This window comes from Callospermophilus lateralis, chromosome 3 (assembly GCF_048772815.1).
Source record: "Callospermophilus lateralis isolate mCalLat2 chromosome 3, mCalLat2.hap1, whole genome shotgun sequence".
Classification (NCBI taxonomy): domain Eukaryota; kingdom Metazoa; phylum Chordata; class Mammalia; order Rodentia; family Sciuridae; genus Callospermophilus; species Callospermophilus lateralis.
In genome coordinates, this window is record NC_135307.1 from 33,834,729 (window position 1) to 33,850,899 (window position 16,171).

General features: G+C 37.2%; 1 pseudogene; it reads left to right on the plus strand.

The window, feature by feature from the left end:
- Positions 1–8,510: 8,510 nt before the first annotated feature.
- LOC143393731 (large ribosomal subunit protein eL31 pseudogene) lies at positions 8,511–8,909 on the plus strand (annotated as a pseudogene).
- The last annotated feature ends 7,262 nt before the right edge of the window (positions 8,910–16,171 follow it).

Genomic DNA, 16,171 nt, shown 5'->3' on the forward strand with positions numbered 1-16,171 from the left:
TGTAGTTTGTCAATCAAAACTTCTTTAATTTTTTTACCTCCAGTCCAGTCATAGCTTTTTCAAAAAAACCCCCAGCAGAATAGAAAGTTGTTCTTAACTTTTAGCATGTATTGAAATCACCTGGAGGACTTGTTAAAACAAAGTTCTGACCTGGTTGGACTAAGGTGGGACCTAAAAATCTGTATTTTTAACAAGTTCCCAGTTCATGTTGTTCTGGGGAGCACATTTGAAGACCCACTGATCTATAACAATGTTGTTTGTAGGAATGGCTTAAGGATAGATATATAGTTCATAGACTAGAATTGAGAGATCAGAAGTAGACCATACACTTATGGTCAACTGATTTTCAACAAAGGGACCAAAACTTTTTAAAAATTTGTTCTAATTAGTTATGCATGACAGTAGAATGCACTTTGATACATCATACATAAATGGAGTATAATTTCTCATTCTTCTGGTTGTACATGATGTAGAATTATTCTGGTCATGTAGTCACATATGTACATAGGGTAACAATGTCTGATTCATTCTACTATGCTTCCTATCCCTATGCGCACCCCCCTTCACTTCCCTCTGTCTAATCTCAACTAACTCTATTCTTCCCTAGCCCTCAGCCCATTATTATGCATTAGCATCCACATATCAGAGAAAACATTTGGCCTTTGGTTGTTTGGGGTTGGCTTATTTTGCTTAGCATGATATTCTCCAGCTCCATCCATTTACTGGAAATGCCATCATTTTATTCTTCTTTAAGGCTGAGTTATAGTCCATTGTATACATATACCACATTTTCTTTATCCACTCATCTGTTGAAAGACAGCTAGTACTATAAAAATATGATCCCCAGTACTATAAAAAATAAAAAAAATAAATTTTGATTGACAAAGTACAGGATTTGAATCCAGCTCTAGCTGGTTCCATAGTTTAGCTATTCTGAGTTGCTATAAACATTAATATGGCTGTGTTACTGTTATATGCTGATTTTAAGTACTTTGGGTATAAACCAAGGAATGGGATAGCTGAGTCAAATGGTGGTTCCATTCCAAGTTTTCTGAGGAATCTCTATACTGCTTTCCATATTGGCTGCACCAATTTGCTGTCCCACCAGCAATGTATGAGTGTACCTTTTCCCCTACATCCTCGCCAACATTTATTGTTGCTTGATAATTGCCATTCTAACTGGAGTGAGATGAAATTTAGAGTACTTTTGATTTGCATTTCTCTAATTGCTAGAGATATTGAATATTTTTTTCATATATTTGTTGACCAAAACCTTTTAATGGGCAAAAGAATGGTGTTTTTTGATGAATGGTTTTGGGACAACTGGATAAAAAGAATGAAGACCCAAAACACACATCTTTCTCTCCACTGAGTTTTATTGTCGAAAGAATGAAGTTGGAACCCTACTTTATGTCATATACAAAAATAAACTCAAAATGGACAAAACACATAAATTAAAGAACTTAACTATAAAACTCTTAGGAGAAAACATAGGAGTAAATCTTTATAGCTTTAGATTTGGTAGTGCATTCTCAGAAATGACAGTAAAAGCACAAGCAATGAAAGATAGAGACATTGGATTTTCTCAAAATTAATAACATTTTTACATAAAAAAGCAATATCAGGAAAGTAAAAAGACAATCTGAAGAATGTGAGAGAATATTTACATATATCTGATAAATCATATATCTGATAAGGGCCTACTATCAGAACATATAAAACACCATCATAGCTCAACAAAAAGATCAATAATCTTAATAATTAATAATAATATTAATAATTAGCAAAAGACCAGAATAGACATCTCTACAAAGGTGTGCAAACATATGAAGAGATAATCAGCATCGTTAGTCATTAGAGAACTGTAAATCAAAACCATGATGATATAATATTTTATACCCTACTAGGATAGCTATGATTAAAAAATAAAGAAAATAAGTGTTGCTGAGAATATGGAGAAATTAGAACCATTTCCATTGTTGGTGGAGCTATAAAATGGTGTAGCTACTGTGCAAAATAGTTTGGCAGTTGCTCAAAAAGTTAAACATAGGATTACAATATAACCCAACAATTGATGTTTAATGTTATGAACAATGGAAGAAGTTGTATTTTGTATTACTTTTCTTCCTGATTTATTTTATGTGTGTTCAAATATATATTATTATTGAAAGTTTTATATGTAATTGGAACTTGTTGAATAATGTGTAGAATAATGAGAAAAATAAGATATAAAAAAACTTGCTGGGCATTTTGAAAATGCAGAACTTCATTTTATTGTATGGGACATAGGATGTTATTGTTTTAGCTACAATTAAGGGGCTATATCACTCATATTATACATCGTGATGGAAATGAAACAATTTTTTTAGAGCCTTCACAAGTTTTAGGCTCATTGTGCATATATTATGCATAATCTTTCCTTCTTTCTATCATTTCTCTCATCCATAAGAATAGCTCTTCTAGCTCTCTTGTATTCTCTTTCCATCTCTCATTCTTTTACGTACACACACACACACACACACACACACACACAATCTTACTGTGAAAATTTATGTCATTAATTCTGGGTATCTGTACATGTTGGCAGATCATTTTTTTCTTTTTTTATGTTGGCAAATCTTAAAAAAGATCTGGAATTTATTTTCTCTACAATTTTATGAGAAGGATGAGGAAGAAAAAGGAATGGATTATAGTCTTTCAACTTTTAACAATGTCTTATGATTTTAAGTTGTGACTGGTTCTAGAGATTGTATTCTGTTTCAAGTCTCAAAAAATGGGCATCAAAAGCAACAAAAGTGTGCTTAGATGGATCCCTGCTTTCTTTCTCCTCTGCTCCCCACAGCAATGGGAGCAGCCTGCAGGGCACAAAACTATTCCCAATTGCAAAACTACAAACTCAAACAGATCTTTGTCCTACCTCTGCAGGAATCTGTTCAATTTAGAATTTTTCTCACCCAGTCGATACTGAGGATAGAGTGAGCTAATGAGCCGCTACGGAGGGATCATTTCTATCCTTTGCTAGAGTAAATGAAGAGCCCTGTGGCCGTGTGGAGATACTGTCTCCAGCTGTTCCCTGTGATGAAGGAGTCTGCCCAGCTCCAGAGTGGAGACAGTGGGAGCCTGATTTGGGGAGTCACTGTGTTGAGCTGTTCTCTGGGGCTGTTAGTACTAATAGAGAAAATTAGTTCAGTTGTGAGCTGTTCATTTTTTTTGTGTGTGTGCTTATGTTGTGATTACTCTATTTAGAGAGATCTAATTGGATAAAAAAATGTAAATAAAATGGAATTTTAACAAATGAGTGACAACAATTGTGCTAAATGATTTTGATCCTAAACTCACTAATTTTCCATTAAAAGAGACACACATTTTGCCACAAATATCCATCCTGAAAGTCATGTCCACAACTGAAGGTAATAATATATGATATATTGTATATTTTTGGCAACATCTACATTGGTGAAAGGCTTATCTGGGACAACCATGGGAAGAGAAGCAAATTAGGATATGATCCTGGTCCTTACTCACTCCCACCCTGCCCACCATTGAGGAAGAGATGAGGCTGGAAGGATAGGGGGATGGCCTGTGGGTAACTTCCTGGGCAGTAGAGCCCAATCAGCACCTGCAGCTATTTGCCAAGAAACTTACAAAAAGGCTATTTTAAAATCGGGGCCTACATGACTGGGATTCATGCCTCTCCAAAGAAGGAAAAATGCCTGACTGATATTTTGATTGTCTATAGGCTGCAGGAATACCTCACGGACACTGAACACCTTATCCAGGATTAGGCAGGGGGCTAACTTCCTTAAACCTATAGATCTCTATAAAGCCCTAGACAGTAGGCAGTCTTGGGTATCACTCCCTTCGGACCCCTCCCTCCTTGGAAACTCTGCTTTCTATCCCTCTAATAAATCCTGTTACTTTGTTCTCACCCTGTGTTTGTGAATTTTATTCTTCAAATTTATGAGACAATCCAACCCCATGCTCCATGTTTCTAGCCTCGGGTAGGTTGTCAAGGGATTTGGAAACAAAACCATTAGAAAAAAATCTTCATCACTTTCATTGGTTTTACACATTTAAAAATTTGAGCCTTCCCACATGGATACTGATAAATATATAAAAGATATTCAGACACAAATATACATTACAACATAAATAATGTATTTATAGGTAAGAATACTAATGCTTAATAGGAGAAAATGGCAGGGGAGAGGTGGGAAGTTTATAGAAATTGATACTGCAAGGACCTGAGCTGAAATTCTGATTCTTCCTCTTATTGATGGATTGGTCCTAAGAAATTGGCTTAACCTCCCCCAATTTTATTTTGCTCAGTGAAAATTAAGACTAGTAATATATATTTTACAGGACTGATAGGAGTATCACTACATTAAAATCTAGCATTGGGCTGGGTTGTAGGTTAGTGGTAGAGTGCTTCCCTCTCATGTGTGAGACACTGGGTTTGATCCTCAGCACCGTATATAAATAAGTGAAATAAAGGTATTGTGTCCATCTAAAATGAAACTGACATTATTCCCTTATGTATACATATGACTGCATAATCAATATGATTCTACAACATGTACAATTAGAAAAATGAGAAAGAATATCCCATTTATGTATATCAAAGTACATCAATGCATTCTACTCTCATGTATAACTAATTAGAACAAATAAAAAATTTATAAAGTTAAAAAAAATGAAATGACCTAGATAGCTTGGAAGCAAAAAACAAACAAAAAAACTAGTTTGTACATATGACTAATGTATTAAAATCAAACTAATTTAGTTGAATAAAGAATTATTAATTAAATATACACATATATATATATACATTTTTTTTGGTGCTAGAGATTGAAACTATGTCCTTATGCATGCTTAGCAGGAATCTGCAGGAATCTGTTCACTGAGCTATACCTTGAGCCCCTAAATATATATTTTGTTTTTTTTTTAAAAATATTTATTTTTTAGCTTTAGGTGGACACAGTATCTTTATTTTACATTTATGTGGTGCTGAGGATCGAACCCAGTGCCTTGTGCATGCTAGGTGAGCATTCTACCACTGAGCCACAACCTCAACCCCTATATTTGGCTTTTTAATTAGTTATCTGATAAATGAAATTTCCAGGAGGGTTTATACTGTTAATGAATTACCATGGAAGACTGTGGTGAAGGGGTTATATTAATTTCTTCATCTCATATCCCACTTATTTTTGTAAGAGCTCTTGACAACTAGGCTGGAAATAACAAAGTATGGTGTGAGCAGATCTCCTGACTGTGGCTGGGCTGTGCAGTCTGGTGATGGTCATAAGATCTATGGTCTAGCCTGTTTCCACTGAGGGTTTGATTTTGAACAATCCCCTCCAACTTTTTACTCTCAGTATCTTTTATTTTTATTTTTTTGTACTAGGGATTGAACCCATGGATGCTTTACCACTGAGCCACATCCCCAGCCCTTTAAATTTTTTTTTCTTTTTAATTTTCAGACAGGTTCTCAGTATGTTGCTTAGGGCTTTGCTAAGTTGCAGAGGCTGGCTTTGAACTTGCAATCCTCCTGGCTCAGCATCCTGAGCTACTGGAATTGCAGGCAAGCACTACCATGCCTGGCTACTCTAAATATCTTCACTTACATAATCACAGTTTCACTAGTTGTCCTCAAATTGGGGAAGGAGGTCTTATCTCCTGGGTAATTCAATTGATAGATCCATAGTAGCTGGACTTTTTCTTACCAAAACTGAAATGTTCCTGAAGACATATAACCTCTCCTAGGAGGGGGCAGAATATATTCAGAGTGGCACACATTTCTGTGCTGTGACAGATGCAATGGGAAGAACTCAGAGACTAATGAACCCCAACCCTTTGCTTCAGAGTCCACAGGGAGATGGAGTGAAGGCAGCCAGGCAGGACTGATTCCTCAGAAAAATTTTACAAGGTTGTGAGTTGTTTATGATCCAAAGACTTCAGTAAATCAATCCTTAACAGTGAACTTTGTGAAAGGCAGAGATCCTTTTGGAAAACAACCCAGAAAGTAGAACTGGTATCAAAGGCAACTGTACAAACACATGTGGATTTCAAGATTGCTAAGGGGAATTTCAGAAATATAACTAATTTTTTTTTTTGTGTGTGTGCTGGGGATCGAACCCAGGCAAGGCAAGCACTCTACCAACTGAGATATATCCCCAGCCCTGTAACTAAGTCTTGTATACTTTGGATTACTGTGGACCTTACTCCATCATTACCATATCACTCATTGGTATCTTTAATTCTGTTCCCACCAAATTATTCCTGTTGGCCTGAACATGCTTAGAACTTTCCTGTAACTCAAAGAATATTCTTGATTCTGTTGCCTGGTTGCCTACTATCCTACTTCCTCTTAATTTCACCAACACATTATTGCTTCTATAAACTAATTAGTTTGCATTTTCTATAATTTCTAGAATTTGATGTAAATGGACAATATGTTATTTTTTTGGTGTAAGGGGGTTTGTTTCTTTCACTCAGCATAATTATTTTGAGATTCATATATGTCATTTCCTGTACCAGTAGTTCATTCCATTTTATTGTTGAGTAGCATTTCATTATGTAGACATCCTAGTTTGGTTTTCACTTTATAAGGATGTGGTTGTCAAAACAAGGTGGAACAGCCAGGCATGGTGGCGTAAGTCTGCAGTCCTAGGCAATATAGCAAGATCCAAAGAAAGGAAACTATAGAAACAAAACCTGTGAGAAGCACATGGAAACCAACAGCAGTACAGAAGTAAGTGCTGCTATATCTAGGAGCTTACCATGCATGAAAATGAGAGCACAAGTCAAGGAATTGCACAAATCTAGACAAATTATTTTGGAGTCATTGAATGGAAAATGAAGCAAATATCAAATTAGATCCCTCACCTCACTTAATACAGTGTGAGTAATTAAGCAGGGCAATGACATGTTAAGATTATATGGTTAAGCTAGAAAATCAACACTAATAGCAGTGGAAGACAGGAAATAATGAAAATCAGAGCTCCAATCAATGACATTGAAACAAACAAACAAAAATTCAAAAAATAGACAAAACAAAAAATTGTTTCTTTGAAAAAATAAACAAAAGCCAAGTGATCAAAGAAAAAGAGAGAGAAAATTCAAATCACTAAAAGTCATGATGAAAAAAGGAATATCACCACGGACACTATTGAAATACAGATGGTAATCAGAAACTTCTTTGAAAATCTGTACTCCAATAATATAGAGAATCATGATGACGTTGACAAATTTCTAGAGACATGTGACCTACTCAAATTGAACCAGATAGACAGAAAATTTAACAGATCAATTTTAGGCAATTAAATTGAAGATACCACCAAAAGCCTGCCAACAAAGAAAAACCCAGGACCAGATGAATTCTCAGCCAAGCTCTACAAGACTTTCAAAGAAGAACTCACACCAATACTCCTCAAATTATTTCAAGAAATAGAAAAAAAGGGAACCCTTCCAAACTCATTCTATGAAGTTAGTATCACCCTGATACTTAGGAACAGACTTCCTCAATAAGACTCCTAAAGTATGAGAAGTAAAATCAAAATTTGATACCAAAACCAGACAAAGGCACATCAAGGAAAGAAAACTTCAGACCAATGTCCCTCATGAACATAGATGCAAAAATTCTTAATAAATCCTGGCAAGTCTCATACAAAAACATATTAAAAAGATAGTGCACCATGATCAAGGATCAAGGGTGGTTCCGTAAGTTTTAACATAACGGAAATCAATAAATGTAATTCATTACATAATTAGACTTGAAGACATGAATTGCATGATCATCTCAATAGATGCAGAAAAGGCATTCCACAAAATACAGTACCCCTCCATGTTCAAAACACTAGAAAAACTAAGGTAGTAGGAACATACCTCAATATTGTAAAAGCTATCTGTCCTAAGCCAAAGGCCAGCATCATTCTGAATGGAGAATAATTGAAAGCATTCCCTCTAAAAACTAGAACCAGACAGGGATGCCCTCTTTCACCACTTTTATTCAACATTGTCCTTGAAACCCTAGTTAGCGCGTTTACACAGAAGAAATTAAAGTGATACAACCAGGAAAAGAACTCAGATTATCAATATTTGCTACTGACAGATTCTATATTTAGAAGATCCAAAAAATTCCACCAAAAACTTCTAGAACTCATAAAAGAATTCAGCAAAGTAGCAGGATATAAAATTGACACGCATAAATCAATTGCATTCCTAGATATCAATGACAAATCAGTTGAAAGAGAAACCAGGAAAACTATCCCATTCACAATAGTCTCCAAAAAAACTATTTGGGAATCAATCTAACAGAAGAGGTGAAAGACCTCTGCAATGAAAACTACAGAGCTCTAAAGAAAGAAATTGAAGAAGACCTTAGAAGATAGGAAGATCTCCCATGCTCTTGGATAGGCTGAATTAATATTATCAAAATGGCCATACTACCAAAGTGCTGTACAGATTTAATGCAATTCCTATTAAAATTCTGATGATGAACTTGGGCCTGGCAGAATGGCTCCCGCAAAGAAGGGTGGCGAGAAGAAGAAGGGACGTTCTGCCATCAAGGAGGAGGTGGTGATTCGGGAATACACCATCAACATTCACATGCGCATCCAAGGAGTGGGCTTCAAGAAGCCTGCTCCTCGGGCACTCTAAGAGATCCAGACATTTGCCATGAAGGAGATGGGAACTCCAGATGTGCCTATTGATATCAGGCTCAACAAAGCTGTCTGGGCCAAAGGAATAAGGAATGTCCCATATCGTATTCGTGTGCGATTATCCAGAAAACGTAACGTGGATGAAGATTCACCAAACAAGCTCTATACTTTGGTCACCTATGTCCCTGTTACCACATTTAAAAATCTACAGACAGTCAATATGGATGAGAACTAACTGCTGATAGTTAAATAAAGTCATAAAACTGTTGAAAAAAATTCTGATGATGTTCTTCACAGAAATAGAAAAAGCAGTCATAAAATTCATTTGGAAAAATCACAGGCCCAGAATAGCTAAAACAAGCCTCAGCAAGAAAGTGAAGCAAGATAGTACCAGACCTTAAATTATATTACAGAGCTACCATAACAAAAATGGCATGGTATTGGCAGATAAACAGACATGAAGACCAATGGTGCAGAATAGAAGGCACAGAGACAAACTCACATAAATATAGTTATCTCATACTAGACAAAGGAGCCATGAACATACATTGGAGAAAAACAGCTTCTTCAACAAATGGTGCTGGCAAATCTGGAAATCCATATGTAATAAAATGAAATTGAACTCCTCTCATCCTGCAGAAAACTCAACTCAAAGTGGATCAAGGACCTACACATTAGACTAGAGACCTTGCTCCTACTTGAAGAAAAAGTAGGCCCAGAAATCTATCATGTTGGCTTAGGAACAGACTTCCTCAATAACACTCCTAAAGTGCAAGAAATAAAAATCAAGAATCAGTAAATTTCAGGCTGGGGTTGTGGCTCAGCGGTTGAGCACTCGCCTGGTGTGTGGGAGGCCCTGGGTTTGATCCTCAGCACCACATAAAAATAAATAAATAAAAGCAGAGGCATAAAAAAAAAGATTAAAAAAAAGAATCAGTAAATTTCATCTTGCTCCAGTCAGAATAACAATTGTCAAGTTTCCAAGCAACAATAAATGTTGGAAAGAATGTGGGGAAAAAAGGTACACTCATACATTGCTGGTGGGACTGCAAATTGGTGTAATCATTGTTTCCATAATGGTTGGAGATTCATCAGAAAACTTGGAATGGAACCACCATTTGACCCAGCTTTCCTATTCCTTGGTTTATACCCAAAGGACTTAAAATCAGCATACTACAGTGACATAGCCGTATCAATGTTTCTAGCAGCTCAATTCACAATAGCTAAACCATGAAACTAACCTAGGTGTCCTTCAATAGATGAATGGATTAAAAAATGTGGTATATATACACAATGGAATATTACTCAGCCTTAAATAAGAATACAGTGATGGCATTTGTTGGTAAATGGTTGGAGCTGGAGAACGTCATGCTAAGCAAAATAAGCCAGTCCCCCAAAACCAAAGACTGAATGTTTTCTCTGATATGTGGATGTTAATTCACAATGGTGAGGGGTGGGCTAGGGAAGAATAGAGTTACTGTGGATTAGACAGAGGGGAGTGAAGGGAGGGAAGGAGGTATGGGAATAGAAAGTATAGTAGAATGAATTTATATTATCACCCTATGTGCACATATTTCTATACACCTGGTGTGATTCTACATCATGTACAACCTGAAGACTAGATTATACTCCATTTATATATGATGTATCAAAATGCAGTCTACTGTAAGTATGTATAACTAATTAGAATAAATTAAAAAAAGAAAAAAGAAATAAAAATACTCAGTAAATGGGAGGGCATCAAATTAAAAAGCTTCTTCACAGCAAAGGAAATAAGAACATGAACAGAGGGCCTACTGAATGGGAGAAAATCTGTATCACTTGCACCTCGGATAGACCATTTATCTCTAGGATATACAAGAACTCTAACAATTTAACACCAAAAACCCCCAAATAACCTAATCAATTAATGGGAAAAGGAAATGAATAGTACCTCACAGAAGAAGAAATACAAATGGCCAAAAAATATATGAAAAAGTGTTCAACATCTCTAGCAATTAGAGAAATGCAAATTAAAACTACACTGAGATTCCATCTCACTCTAGTCCGAATGGCAATTATCAAGAATACAACTAACAATAAATGTTGGTGAGAATGTGGGGGAAAAGGTTCACTCATACATTGCTGGTGGGACTGCAAATAGGTGCAACCATCCCGGAAAGCTGTATGGAGATTCTTCATAAAACCTGAAATGAAACCACCATTTGACCTAGTTAATACTGCTCCCTAGTTATACCCAAAGGATTTAAAATAAGCATACTGTAATGATGCAGCCACATCAATGTTTAGCAGCTGAATTCACAATAGCCAAGCTCTGGAACCAACCTAGATGCTCTTCAACAGATGAACCGATAAAGAAAATGTGGTACATATACACAGTGGAATATTACTTAGCCATAAAGAAGAATGAAAGTATGGCATTTGCTGGCAAATGAATGGAACTGGAGAATATTATGCTAAGTGTAATAATCCAGTTCCCCAAACCAAAAGCCAAATATTCTCTCTGATATTTGGATGCTACTCCAAAACAAGGGAGGGTAGAGAGGGGAATTATAGAAGTACTTTGGTTTAGACAAAGGGGAATGAAGGGAAGTGAGGGGGATGGGAATAGGAAAGACAGAATGACCACACATAACTTTTCCAATTCCATATATGAATGAATACATGACCAGTGAAATTCCACATCATGCTCATCTACAAGAATGGGATCAAAATTGTAATGGGTCACACTCCATGTATGCATAATGTGTCAAAACACACCCCACTGTTATGTGTATCTAAAAACAACAAATAAAAAAAGATTACCTGGTTAAGAAGCTGGCAGTGTGCCTCAGTGGTAGCATGTCTGAGGCTCTGGATTCAATTCCCACCACGACAAAAAACTACACAGTTTGTGTTTAGTAAGCCGACTTTGACATGGTGTCCTGGGAAGATTATTTATCAGGGGTGGACAGGATAGATGAAACAGAGGAATGACTGAGGCAGGGATGCCAAAGCAAGAAGGCTGGGGTAGCATCAGGAACATGAGTACATGAGAACAAGACAGCGAGAACAGAGACAAAGGGAAACCACGACAGAGGCTTCAAAATTTCAAAGCAGTAACAGGACATCATGTTTTCCTAATACCATTCATTGAAAGCAGTCTTTTAAATTTTTTCCACACTTGCCCTCAGGTGGAAGGGACTCCTATCACTTCCCTTGAAAAGTCACTAGGCTAAGACACTAGAATCCCTGCTGAAGATCTGGTTCATCCTCTTTCTTCAAGACTTTACACAAGTTATGTGACCTTGGGCATCTGCATACTGCCCTGGGGGAATGAGTGGTCTGCAGAGGTCAACCTTAAGGCTTCTTCCAGCTCCAAATTTCTTAGACGATAAGAATGATTATCTCCAAGTGCATCCCTAATTGAGCCTGGTACAACAGGCCGATTCAGCTGGAAATAAGAAGACTGAGTGAATTGTGTGGACTAACTACCCACACAGGGCCCTGGCAAATGGTCTACTATCCTCCAGACTAAAAGGTCGTCTCTGTACACTGTGTTTTCTCTTAATGATGAAGGAAGCTGGGCACAGAGGAATAAGGTAACAGGGTGCTTCTTTGTTCCTGCTCTGTAGGGTCAAACGATACTCAAGAGGTTAAGTATCTGTAAACAAAGCACACACAAAGTTCTGGGAAAGAAGAGGCCTAGAGTTTGGCTACTTGTGACAAGTTACAGATCAATAGGGACAGCCTCTTAAAATGGCCCAGAGGAAAATGGAACTTTTTAATTAATCTCCTGTGTTTCTCAGGCCCATGACAATATCGCAGTTAAGACAGAGGATGCCTCTAATGATTCATTATAGCTCTTAACTCTCACTGATCACTCCCTAGTCTCTAAATGCTGCTCTGTGGCAAGAAGAGTAATTAACAAAGGGAACTGGCTTTCCCAGCAGACCTCATTAAAACTGTTGTGGTTCCGAGGTGATTAATTTATGTAAATGAATGAATGTGTCAATGAACCAGGCTTTGTACACAGAGCATATCCAGGAAGAGGAGAATCATAAAGTCTGGTCACAGTGAGGAGAAAACTGTTTAGCATTCAAAGGTGAATTCTGGGAGAAAAATGAAAAAGGAACCCTGAGAATTGTCTTGATTTCAGAAGCACTAAACACGAAACAACGGACTATTAGAGGATCTTGCAGAATTTGCATATGTTGGAAGACTAAGGACAAAAGGACAAATAGATTCCAGGAACAGAAGTACAAGTGCCTGGCCATTAGGGGAGGCTGACCAGCTACCATTAGTAGCTGCACTAAGCTACCATTGTCTGCTTGGTGGAACTACATCTTATTTGCAATCAACAAACATGGTCAGCTCCCTTATATGTGCCATTTATTAATCCAGAGCAGATTACTTTGTGGAGAATAGATTGGAAGGGGGAATGAGCTGGACTAAGATTTCATATCGAGGTGAATGACGGAAACAAACACAGGTATTCAAAGTTGCTAAAAATATCAGATGTCACAAGACATCAGACGTGTGCTCAAAAGCTACCGGGCAAGGCAAACTTTTCGTCCACAGAACTTTTATTTTTGGTGTGCTATCAAAAAAAAAAAAAAGCTGGCAAGCAAGCACACTGGGCAGGAAGTCTGCTCAGGTATTATCCCTAACACAGAACTCCTCCTTACTCTGACAGGAGGAGTTGGGGTTACAATCTACACGATTGCCTAATTTAAAATTTGGGTGTGCAAAGGGAAGGCCTACAGTTATAACTGGATTACCTAGTATGCTACAGGCATTATGATTGGAAGACTAAGGAAAAGGGAGATATGTAGGGGTGGCTCAAAATGGCTATATTTCTGGGCTGGGGTTGTGGCTCAGCAGTACAGTGCTTGCCTAGCATGTGTGAGGCACTGGGTTTGATCCTCAGCACCACATAAAAATGAATGAAAAAGATAAACGTATCGTGTCCATCTACAACTAAAAAAAAAAAAAAAGACTACATTTCAACCACATGATTTTGTGACTTGAAAACAGCTCCATCTAACTACACACTACAGCAAACACATTTTTGCTACATATTAGGAAACTCGCAGTACAGATTTAACTTGAACAGAAAAAAACTATTAATCTTACAGTCAAGAAGAGAGGCAGGGTTTGTGTGAAGAGGATAAGTTTGATTTTTGTTTGTTTAATGATAAAGTGTTTTGAGTAAAGAAAATTTAATCTGTCTCTTAGGAAGTTTTTGGTTTCCTTTATGCTCCTGACTCACTAATCACATCAGAGTTAGAGCCAATATGGCATTTTATGTCAATATAATTAATTGGAATGTGTTGCAATTTACTGATTTTTGTGAGATGAAGTTGCTTTACTACCATTTGCTAGAAAATTGTAATGGAGATGCAAATCTGTGGATCTGTGATGTGAATAGTTCTCTTAGGACTGGGGCAGTGCACACCTGCAGGACTACATGCAGAGCTGTGTCATGTCAGATATTTATTTAAATAAATCAGGGCTGAGGGTGCAGCTCAGTGGTAGAATGTGTGCTCAGCATGGTGAGGCCCTGGGTTCAATCTCCAGCACAAAAAGAGAAAAAAAAAAAAAAATCACATGCTTCCTCAACATCTGTCTTGGAGGAGGACAAGAGAAATGATTACCAAAAAATGCAGGTAGTGTTGACTGAAGCAGAGCAGAAGGTCAAAGACTTTTTTTTATGAGAAGCCTAACAAAAGGGAGAAATGTCAGGGAAGAAGAATGAGAAGATGCAGTCTGAGAAGTATTAGAAGAATTAGACAATATCATGAAAGTTCTCAGGAATATTGCTCATAATTGCAAAATTGGAAGCATTTCCTTCCATTTGATTTTTTGGAAGAGTTTGTTAAAGATTAGAGCTAATTCTTTAAACATTTGATAAAATTGACCAGTAAAGCCCTCTAGGCCTGTATATATTTGTATATATATATTTTTTTTAAGAGAGAGAGAGAGAGAGAATTTTTAATATTTATGTTTTAGTTTTCGACAGACACAACATCTTTGTTTGTATGTAGTGCTGAGGATCGAATCCGGGCCGCATGCATGCCAGGCGAGCGCGCTACCGCTTGAGCCACATCCCCAGCCCCTCTTTGTAGATTTTTTGCTCATATAATTTGATCTCTTGTTACATTAGACTTTTTATTTCTTCTTGAGTCAGTTTTGGTAGTTTGTGTATTTTCCAGATCCATTTCATCTAGATTACCTTATATGTTGACATATAAATGTTCATTTATATGTATTAGTATTATTACATTAGTATTCCTTAACAATCATTTTTATTCATTTTGTTTGTTTGTTGGAGGTGGGTTCAAGACCCAGGCTGGTCTTGAACAACTGGGCTCAAACAATCTTCCTGCCTCAGCCCCCTGAGTAGCTGGGACTACAGGTTCATGAAACCAATTTTATATCTTATTAAGAACTAGAAGAGGGGAGTTTGAAGTTTTCAAACTCAAATGATAAATATATAAGGTGATGGAAGTGCTAATTACTCAGATTTGATCACCACCATAGTATAGTACCCCACAAATATGTACAATTATTATGTGCCCATGAAAAAGAAAAATGTTATGTATTAAAAAGTTAATTCCCAGCGTAATAGATCAGGAGGTGGATTAGTACAGGGTGATGGGGACACGAGGTGCCGCTCTTCTGTATGGATTAATGCCATCATTGCAGGAGAGGGCTAGTTATTGTGAAAGTGGATTGTTGTAAAAGTGGGTTCTGTCTTGTCTTGTCTCTCTTGCACACTGGCTCTTGCCATGAGATGACACAGTAGGAAGGCACTCAGCAGATGCAGCCCCTCGTCCTAGGAGTTTCCAGACTGTAGAATGGAGAGCCAAGGAAACTTGTTTGTCAATTTCCGAGTATAGAACGGCACAACAGGGACTAAGGTGGGGGGCCGGGGGTGGGAAGGTCCTGGGGTCCCTCCAAGCTTTGTATGCTATTTGCAGGGAAAAAGATACAGTAAATCTGAAGTAAATATGCTCTAATATACAGTAAATGGCTCTAAGGCTGTGCAGGGGACATGTGCTTTGGTCAGCTGTCCCCAGCAGAGAACGTGGCCATGTAAGATACTACTCAGTGTTTGTATTCATTGTTTTTTTTTTTTTTTTTTTTTTTTGGCAGTGTTGGGAATTAAATCCAGGGCCTTGCATACATATACTAAGAAGACATAGCTTTATCCCTGAGTGACATCCCCGCCCTCCCTTGAATTTGAAAGCTGTCCTGTGATGCCAGTTTGGGTTATGTGAATTTGAGGAAAGATCCCTAAATTGTATTAGCCAGAGTTGGAGATCAAAAAGAAGTGGATCCCATCATTTAAGCCTTTGAGTGATGCTAAAGTGAGGCCTAGTTTAATACCAACAAGAGATTAATGAGCTCATCTAAAAATATATGTGCCAAATGTCATTTTATAAACATAAGTGATTAAGTGCAGAATGGAAGAAATGAACTTGGTATAATAATTACCTGCTGTTTCCTTCAGTCTTGAAGAAATGAGT